The sequence below is a fragment of the Peromyscus californicus genome, unplaced genomic scaffold (assembly GCF_007827085.1).
Source record: "Peromyscus californicus insignis strain IS unplaced genomic scaffold, ASM782708v3 Scaffold_18__1_contigs__length_77618521, whole genome shotgun sequence".
NCBI lineage: Eukaryota > Metazoa > Chordata > Mammalia > Rodentia > Cricetidae > Peromyscus > Peromyscus californicus.
Genome location: NW_026294480.1, coordinates 15,447,162 through 15,457,292, shown reverse-complemented (window position 1 = coordinate 15,457,292; position 10,131 = coordinate 15,447,162).

Genomic DNA, 10,131 nt, shown 5'->3' with positions numbered 1-10,131 from the left:
CACCATGAGCTGCCCGCTGACAAGAACGTTCACACCATGGGGAATGGCACACACGATAAAAGAGCAATTATGTTAGAGAAATGAACTAACAGTACATCTCTGCAAATATCAGTGTACTATATAGATGGGAAAGAAAGTTAACACCTTTGACATGGGAATCATAGGGAATAAAGTAGAAGAGGAAGCATGCAGGGACTAGTGGTTTGTGGAAGTGACACACAGGCATGTTGGAGAGCCGTGTAAACATGTAGGTGACTGAGGAGCATGCTTCACATGAAAAACATATCTGAGCAGAACAGAGGGACGTTTCATAAATGTCATGTGCACCTAAGCAACTTTGAACAACCTTTAAACTCATCACACGTCAACGTCCATGTTTGTAAAATCTGTCTCATGGATGCTCTTTTTTTTTTGGTTTTTCGAGACAGGGTTTCTCTGTGTAGCTTTGCGCCTTTCCTGGAACTCACTTGGTAGCCCAGGCTGGCCTCGAACTCACAGAGATCTGCCTCCTGAGTGCTGGGATTAAAGGCGTGCGCCACCACCGCCCAGCTCACCAGATACTTATTAAAACCTAACTGAGTCATCTGTTAACAGTAGAGCTGAGGATAACATTGGCAGAATTAAGTATTTTAGTTAACTTCAAAATATTTTAATGTACGTTCTACAAAAAGTAGGACTTAAGTATAATTCAGTGATACTCATTTTGTGTACTCGGACTTCAACTGAAACTCGAAGAACCCTCCCCCATTTAATCTTTGAAAACACATGTAGGCACATCTGCAAATGTTTATACAACTTTTTAATTTGGAGAACTAAGTTTTATGCCGTTTTATGATTTAACTGAAGTCATACTCAACTCTTTGTCAAGTCTCAGAAGTTTATAGTTTCCGAGTGGGAATTAGTGGCCCTTCATTTCTAAATATGGAAGGAAGAAGTAATAGAGAACCACATGTGACTATTAAATGTGTTTCTGGAACGTAACCATAGAAAATAATTGTAGGTAAAGAAGACCTGAAAAACAATGGGGTAGCTACATGAGACCTCAAGTAGTTTTCTGAGTTATGGTTAAGAATTTATTATAGTAGCATCACTTTAATTTTGTATTTTAAATCATTTGCTTTGGCTTTTTAGTACAATGATAAAGCACTATAATATCTTTCACTTTTTAAGGAATCCGTCTTGAGACCAGGGAATGGTTATGTAGGCTTCTCTATGTCTCAGATAGCAAGATTTATTTCTTTGTTTTGTTTTTGTTTTTCTATTAAAGCTATTACTATTCTGTGGCTTTCTCTGGCTTTTTCACTCCCTGTAACCAGTAAGGTTGAACTTATATAAGAATATTCAAAACATTTAAATATAGGTTTTAGCTGGCCTGCAGCTCCTTACGTCTTAAATCTTTTTTTTCATAAAACAGCCAGAGCATTCATTGCTTTTGCAGGAGCCTGAGGCATAAAAAAAACATAAACTTCATTTGAAATTGTTCTTGGATCTCTAAATATATATGCAGAATAGATTAACTTGCTTATAAGAAATAATACAACTAAGAGTTTTTCCTTAGGCAAATTAATAGCCAGATCATTTCGTTCACTTCAGTTTCTTCAGGATGAATATTTGAAAAACTAAATATTGGTCTATTGAAGTAATTCAAAGCCATTGCTCATGAAGTTTCATATTGAAAGAAAATCTCTTCCAAATTGAATGTATATTTTAATTTGTAATTTCAAGAACCAGTACACTTAATTTTTGTAAAATCAAGTTCATGTCAACATATTAATATATTTCTATTTTTGTAACTGACAGGCTCATGTCCAACTATAAAATCATCAATAACCTAGTTTCTTTATCATATAAGTATTGTTTCCTTTATGCACAATTAAAATTTTTATTATGAGAAATATTTAAAACAAATTGTTATTTGTATTGTAAAAATTAATGACTAAAGTTGAGAATAATTTGACTTTTGACAATCTGGGAATACAGCAATTAACTTTATGAGTCTCTTTCATTATATAGTGCAAATATTAAAGTATAATTGAATTTATTTATGCTATTTATTTACATGGTTAATGTCCACTCACATAAGTAAGAAAATCTGTATATATTCTTAAACATCAACACTACAACATAATACATAAGAAAAATGAGAAAGTGACATCATAGTTTATATATGTATGTGTATAAATATTGGAAAATATAAATACTTAAGTAAAATAGAAAAATTATTCATATAAAATACTATTTGACAAAGAGAGTGGAAAATGATTCTTTAATGTCAGTTGTCCAAGTAAGAAACTTCTAGGCATCTTCTCTACTGACTACTCCAGATGTTGAGTTAATAAGGTTGCTGAACCCTTCTACTTGTTGCATATATTAATACATTTTTAAAAGGGGCTTCAATTTGTGAGTTATGTTTAATAGGGAATTCAGATCTAATATAAAACTTAATTATTTTGTTATAATCCAGAGGGATTTAAAGGGCTTTGAAAGTTCTGGTAGATACTTGGTTTAATTGGGTGAGGTTTTTGAGGGATGTAAGCCAGGTAAGTGTATTTGTCCAATTTAGGGATGTGTCATTAGGCTCTGGATGGATGAGCATCTGTACATCTTAGATTTGTGACATTAAATTTTTCAGATTTAGCAATCCCAAAACATGCATGTGTTACTAAGAACTTGCATAAGTGAAAAACGAATTCCACAATTTGACCCCTGTGTGTCATGTATACACACACACACACACACACACACACACACACACACAGAGCAATTTGATACATATTTAAAAAGTGTGATGTTTTTCAGAACTTCATATAGGCTGCCAAAATTTATCAGACCTTACAGCAGAATTTAACGCAGAAATAAATATATGGGCAGATTGCCATACAGGTAGGTAGATATATAGGTAGACATTCAGTGATGTGTTTATACATATTAAGTTATGTCCTTTGATATTTTGTGAATTAAAACTATTATTAATGAGTAAAAAAATCTATACATTGGAGCTTCTAAATTGTTAGGTGTGCACCATAAAGGACACTTGTTTATTTTCTTATAAAAGTGTTATTAATTTTAAAATTCTGGAAGAAATAAAGATAGATATACTCTAGTGATTATCATGCTTTCCTGTGTAGTGCTACTACATCTTCCTCAAATGCAGTAGAAATACAATGAATTTATTTGACATCTTTTCAGTCCTTCTACTGGCTATTTTTCAGACAAAGACTGTAGAGGAGAGCTGCATGTGTTACAGAGCCTCAGGCTTTCCGTTGTAAGGTCAGCTACATTTGCCACTCTGAGCAATGTGCAACATTCTGCAGATCACCCAACCTCAGCATTCTGTCATTCTACTTTTATTTTTAGATAATGAACAGTTCTTGTCACCACTTTGATTTTAAAATCATCCAATATACACAAGCAAATTTTAGGGAATTCATGCTATAATATGTGCATAGAGCTCACTTAATTTCATTTAGTTTGAAATACATAGACAAATATATGTAAGTACATCGTAACTTCTGCCAGTTAAGTCCTTACATAAAAATAATTGTGCAAAACTCAATAAGAAATGTTTGTTTGGCCATCTGATCACCAGAGTAGGTCAGCTTGGGTTTTCTCTCAACCATTGCCAGTAGTCTATTGTGGAGGTATCTTTGATGGATTTCTGGGGACCTCTCTAGCACTTTGTTTCTTCCTATTCCCATGGGGTCCTCACCTATCATAGTATCTCCTTCCTTGTTCTCCCACTCTGTTCCCGATCCAGGTGGGACCTTCCGCTCCCCTCAGCTCTCTTTACCCAGACCCTTGCCCTCCATTAACCCCCCCCTCAAGTCCAGTTTGCTCATGTAGATCTCATCCATTTCTCTGTCATTGGGCGATCCCTGTGTCTTTCTTAGGGTCCTCTTTAGGGTAAGTGAGACAGTTGATTAGCTTAGGAGGTCCGCAGGCAGTGGGACCAGGACCTGTCCTTGGTGCATGAGCTGGCTTTTTGGAACCTAGGGCCTATGCTGAGACATTTTGCTTAGCCTTGGTGCAGGGAGGAGGGGACAGGACCCCTCTCAGCTGAATCTGCCAGGCTGGGCTGACTCCCCAGGGGAGACCTTAACTTGGAGGAGGTGGGAATGGGGGGTGGATTGGGGGGAGGGCTGGGGGGTGGGAGGAGGGAGGAGAGAGGAATCTGTGGCTGATATGTAAAATTAAATTAATTATAAAATAATATATATATAAGAAATATTTGTTAAAATGGATTTCAAAACACCGTAAGAATACCACCAAATTAGATGCATCTCTTTAAAAAAATATGTCCAGCAGTATTTTTTTTTGAGTCAAATGGAAGAAATATCTATGAATTTAGCTAGAAGCCTGAGATTTTTATTAGTCTTTCAGAGGTTTAGGTTAATGTGAATCAGACTTCCCTTCTCTAGATTGATGGTGGCATTAACATTGTCGTTAAACCTTGAATAACCTGTATTTTTCCTGCATTATAAAAGCCTGAGCTGTAAAAAATATTTATATAGTATTTTTGTTGACTGTCAATTTTTTGTATTCTCCCAACATTCAAATACTGATAAGAAAATATAATATTAAGCTGCTTAGTGCAGATAAGTGATTACTCTCATTAGAATAATATTGGAATAATACATTAGAATTTTCTAATACATTATTAAATGTATATAATTTTATATATGACCACCTCCCATCCTTCTTACAATATAAATCAATGAGTCATGTTTAAAAACAACTGATGTGTAGAAACAAGAAAATACTTTATGATTTATACCTTTATTTCATTTTTCTCTCTCTAACACATTTGCATTCTGTGCCTGTACATACAGTAGAGTCCATTTATTAGCTCAACTAATTCTCCTTCAATAATTTAGGTACAATGATTCAGAATATTTTAAAAATGAAGAAAATAAGTGGTAAGATTATTGGATAACTTTTCCAAAAAACTCACCATTGATGCAGATGGCTTCGTAGGACAAATTTGCAAATAATGATGATGGTCTGTAATGTAATATGTATTAATGTTTGTGATTGTGCCTTACATTTTGAGAGTTTAAGATGTTTGAGCAATCAAACGTAACATGGCACTAGTGCTGAGGCTATTTAAGCCACCTTTTTGAGAGTTCATGTCAAATAATTGGAAATATATTTTATTTTTTAAAGAATTATGGTTCCTTAGTTTTGGATTTAAAATTTATAGGTAAATGTTGAGAAAATAGTGGTCAGAGAGAGCCAAAGGTGCCCTTCTCTTTTGTAAATTATATGATCAACATAAGTGCAGAGCCCCTTGTTCTGCTATGTGTGTATACAAACATACATAAATGCATACACACTCATATATACATACATGCCACACACACACACACACACACACACACACACACACACACACACACATACACACAGATAGACATTCACACATGCACACTCGCACACTCACACTTTCAACTTTCATGTATACCACTGAGAATTCACCTAAGGAAATTTGGTAGAGGATGAGAGAAGAGATCTAGGGCACGGTGACTCCTGGGTTACCAACACTGTGAGGATTAAAGGTGGATTTTCTAAAAGTGGCAAGATTTAGCAGAATCCTTTACTTATTTCAAAATGTTGTTTGATGATATAATTTTTCTCCACCTCTTCTAAGGATTCTGTAGTGGCATGAAGTTTTTATTGAATAATAAGAAGTATGCTACTTATAAAGATATTAAGATAATTACAATTCATGTATGTGTAAAAGAAAATAAAAACAACACCATAAAGACTGTTCATGTGACACTCAGGGAGTGGTGTATGTGTCTTCTGAATGGGCGAAAAAAAATAACACGGAACTGTTACCACATGTGTAAATAGGTGACAACGTCTTCTAGATCAAACTTGGAGATGAAAAACCAAAGCAAGGAGACAAATGAGATGTTGTGGTGATTTATGGAGATGTTTATGAGTGATAGCAAGAAATAATGTGCACTAGGATGTTTTCCAGGTAATCCTAATGCTTAGTAGAGTCTATGCATGTTAAATAGAGAGAGAAGTCAAGAAAAGCACAAATATTCTAGAAATGACCAAGGGAAGGATCTAAATTCTGTGTGACAATCTTCGCATATTTTTGTGTAAACTTGGGATCTCTACATTAAAAAAGCAAATTCAAAGGAGGCAAATTAAGTATGGCAAAGCTAGAGTGAGAATTGGTATATAGTAATTTTAAAATGCTGATTTGTTACTTAAGGAAAATGATGAATTGTGAATGAGAATTGTGTCTAGATTGAAGAAAATGTCCTGTGCTAGGTATTTAGTTTTCACATTCTTAGCACCTCAATAATACAAAGAGGGAGAAACATCCAGAACAGTGAACACTGATAGGTGACAAATGGAGTTCCCAGATCAACTTTTGAATGTTTTGAGGGTAAATGGCTGGAGATTGATGAGAGTTTCTGAATAAATAAGAGACTGTAATAGTTCTGATACTGTTCTCAAATAAGCAAGGCAACTATTTTAGGTGGATTGTGTGATTAACTTTAAATTTAAAACTGAGCAAGAAGTAAATTAAAAGTGTTCCCTAGATTTTCCAAGTGGTGGCAATTTATAATTTTGGCCAAGGTTGCTTTCTTTGTGGAGTGTTGAGGCAGAATTGATTCAAGTGGTAATGATAGGTAATAAATCAGAGTCTGATCTTTTATCTCTAAGGGAGAATAATATTAACTGCTCACAGGGTTTCCTAAGAATTACATTAGATAATTTCCATAAAATTAAAAACTCCATGCCAGATGCATATTAAATACTTTATGATATCTTTAATTGTTTACCATAATTGCTTTCAGTATTCTATAAAGATTTCTATTAAAATGATGAAAATGAAATACTAGAGATACAGTATTGAATTAAAAAACAAAAACAAAATTGAGATTCTCTTCTTCCTGAAGCTTCCAAATTGTTTGATGTAGTATATTGGAACTTTTAATATTTTATGGAATGTTACTTGGAGCAAAGAGCAAAAACTGAAATGCATTATTGTCTTTTTCATAGTAGTATGTACTCCCAAAGTATCCTTAGCATACAAATTTTGCCTTGTATGGCTGCAATATTGGAACAAATTATACCTGAAAACTTTTCTCAGGTAGGTGCTCTTAGGGTAAGGTGTCTAAGGCCATCATTATCTCAAAATTACAGGACTGACTGACATCTGATTACAATGGGAATTTTATTCATATTTCTCTAGAATTTATAGATTTTTAGAACAGAGGGAGGGATGGGGGAAAGATGAGGTAGTCTTTCTCCAAAGCAAAGCACCAATGTGTCTCTGCTTCTCTAAGTTTTTTACTGCTACCTGTTGGGAGATGGTCTTAACCTCTGTTTCTACTTCCAATAATGACTCTAATGCAAAGGAACAATTCTAATTTCCTCAATATTTTGGTTTCTTTGGTGTATGCCTGTGAAAGAAGAAAAACAGTTCTTTCCTTGAAGAGCCTTAATGTCAGTAGACGCTTCACCTTGGCAGTGAGAAGACGTTTTCTAGCCTTGAGAGGATCATGTTTCTACATTGAATTCAATCAAGATGTGTGTTTTACTAGGAGATAACTGAATATACATAGCCGCAAGCACTCCTGCTGTGGATAATATATGTGAATCAAGCATTTTGGACTACAAACTATAATTGCTCTGATACTTAGAAAATCTAAGGACTATTCAGAAGCAAATAAATAAATAAGTAAATAAATAAATAAATAAATAAGCATAAAAATAGCTACAATGAAAAGATTCAGTAGTCTTTATTCCTAATATTAGCCATGCTTTATTATAAATGCTGTAATAACATCTTATATCAATATGTTTGGATACTATGTAGTTCATACAGTTCATAATATTCTGTGTTAGAATGTGTGATAAAAATGCCATAATACCTTTTCAGAAAAAGCTCATGAGTGTCAGGTGTACTATTTGACAAAGAACCTATGAGAACATATCTCCTAGTGATGGTTTTGTTCCTGTTTTACCTTCTCTACAATTTATGTATGAAAGAAAGCATGTGAATTATACTTAACATAGTAATTGCCAGTTCCACCAATTTTCTTGAAAAAGCACCATTTCTTTCTTCTCAACTGCTGAATAAGATCCAACTGTAGATTAAAGGTTACTGGGCAAACTGGTGGATTAGTATGTGCTTCTGTGTAACACCATGAGTAAACAGAGTCAAGGGAAAAAAAGAAAAAGAAAAGAAACTCAGAAATTACAAATTATGCATGGGCACAGCTGAAAACTATGAAGAAATAGAAAGTTTATGCAGCAGAAAGAAGTTGGGCTTTTATGATATTTCATACCCCTTTGCACTTGTCAATAATTGGAATACATAGTTATAGAGTAGACCAATGAATCCTGGTACTCACAAAATGTCCCAGACACAAGGCAAGCCCACACTTCTTTCAATATTTAAACAGGTATTCGGTGTGACAGTAATCCCAAAGGCTTGCTAGGGGCCCTTGTGGAATAGCTTCATCATTTTGCTTTGAACATGTGAGTGTTATTACCAGACATAATCTTAAGAGTATAGTTAAGACTGAGATTTGCTGGACCTGAAAACAAGGAACAACTGAAATTCAAGCAGCCTGAGATCACCAGGCTAGAGTGTCTAAGTGGAGGTGGAAACTAGAGCCAGTCAAGAATGGGATGAAGAATGGACACTGGGAAAAGTTCAGGTAGCAGGAATGTTGTCATAGGAAGTGCACACTGGTCCCTCTAAGGGTTGAGTAGAAAACTACATGAACTAATTATGCATAGAGATGAAGAGTCCTGAACACACAGTGAACATGCCACTGAGACTCTGATCATTATCCCTGCCTTGTATGGTTACTGACGGTAAGACTGAGAATATTGTGCCGCAGGCCCAGTCGGTCAATCAACTTCCAAATCCACTCCTAGCTGATCTGGGGCAGATCATTACTGCTGGATGGGATTTGCAAGCACTAAGAATGGCAGGTTCCCCCATTTCCCCATTTTCCCATTCCAGTGAAGGTATAAGTGAAGATAAGTACACTATATTTTTCTTTTACTTTCTAGTAAACTCCAGAGATATCCATTGACTTGCATGTTAGCAATAATAAAGTGTACTTAAATTCCTGTAGCAAGAAACATGTTGCTCAGCCAAATGTCACAAGTTTAAGTGTGGCCAGAAGAGGATCCTTGGGTGTAACCAAGGGAAACTTTCCAACATGAATGAAACCCTGAAAGACAACTGACTCATAGTAGACTTACAGTATGATGGGCTTGAATTGTAGCTCAAACAAAATATTCCAGACTCAAGTTGCTCCCCTAAGTACATGTATAAACATACATCCACACACCATGGCAGAGTACAGTACTAGAGGACCAAGAAAAATGTGACTCTGATTCGTTGTCATTTAAAAATAATCTTCTTTCCTCCTCTTGTTTCTGCATTTTGCTAGTTTAAGCAGTACTTTTAGTTTGTTTTAAAATGTTTCTATACTTTCATATTTATCTCTTCCTTTTATGTAATATTAAAGAATGTTTATTTTATTTTATGGAATTCCATATAGTAGTAATTTTAAAAACAATGGAAGTGATAGAATGATTCAACAGATAGATTATACAGTAGAATAGTAATTGGAATAATAATTTGAAAGTTTCAAGATAAATGTCTCATGCAGGTATAGTATTTATTTTTTGTTATATCTGTTAGTGTTTTTTCATCTTGACACAAACTAAAACCGTTTGAGAAGAGAGAACCTCAATTAAGAAAATCTCTATCAAACTGGCCCGAGGGCAATCCTATCAGCATTTTCTAGATTAATGATTGATGTGCATCCAGCCTGTTTTCCTTTGGCAAGCAGTCCTGGATGTGATTTTTTAAAAAAAAAGGCAAACTGAGTAAGCTGTGGTGAGCAAGCCAGCTAGCCAGCAAGGACCTCATTCCTTCTGCTTCAGTTCTTGCCTCCTGATTCCTGCCTCAACTTTCCTTAGCGATGAAGTGTGTCCTGAAAGTCATAAGATGATATACACACTTTACTTTCTGGTTTGATTTTGGTCATGCTATTTTATCATGGCACAGAAACCCCAACTAAAACAATGATATTTTAATGCATGCTTTTTAAAAAAAATTCAGTGCTCGGCATCAGTGTA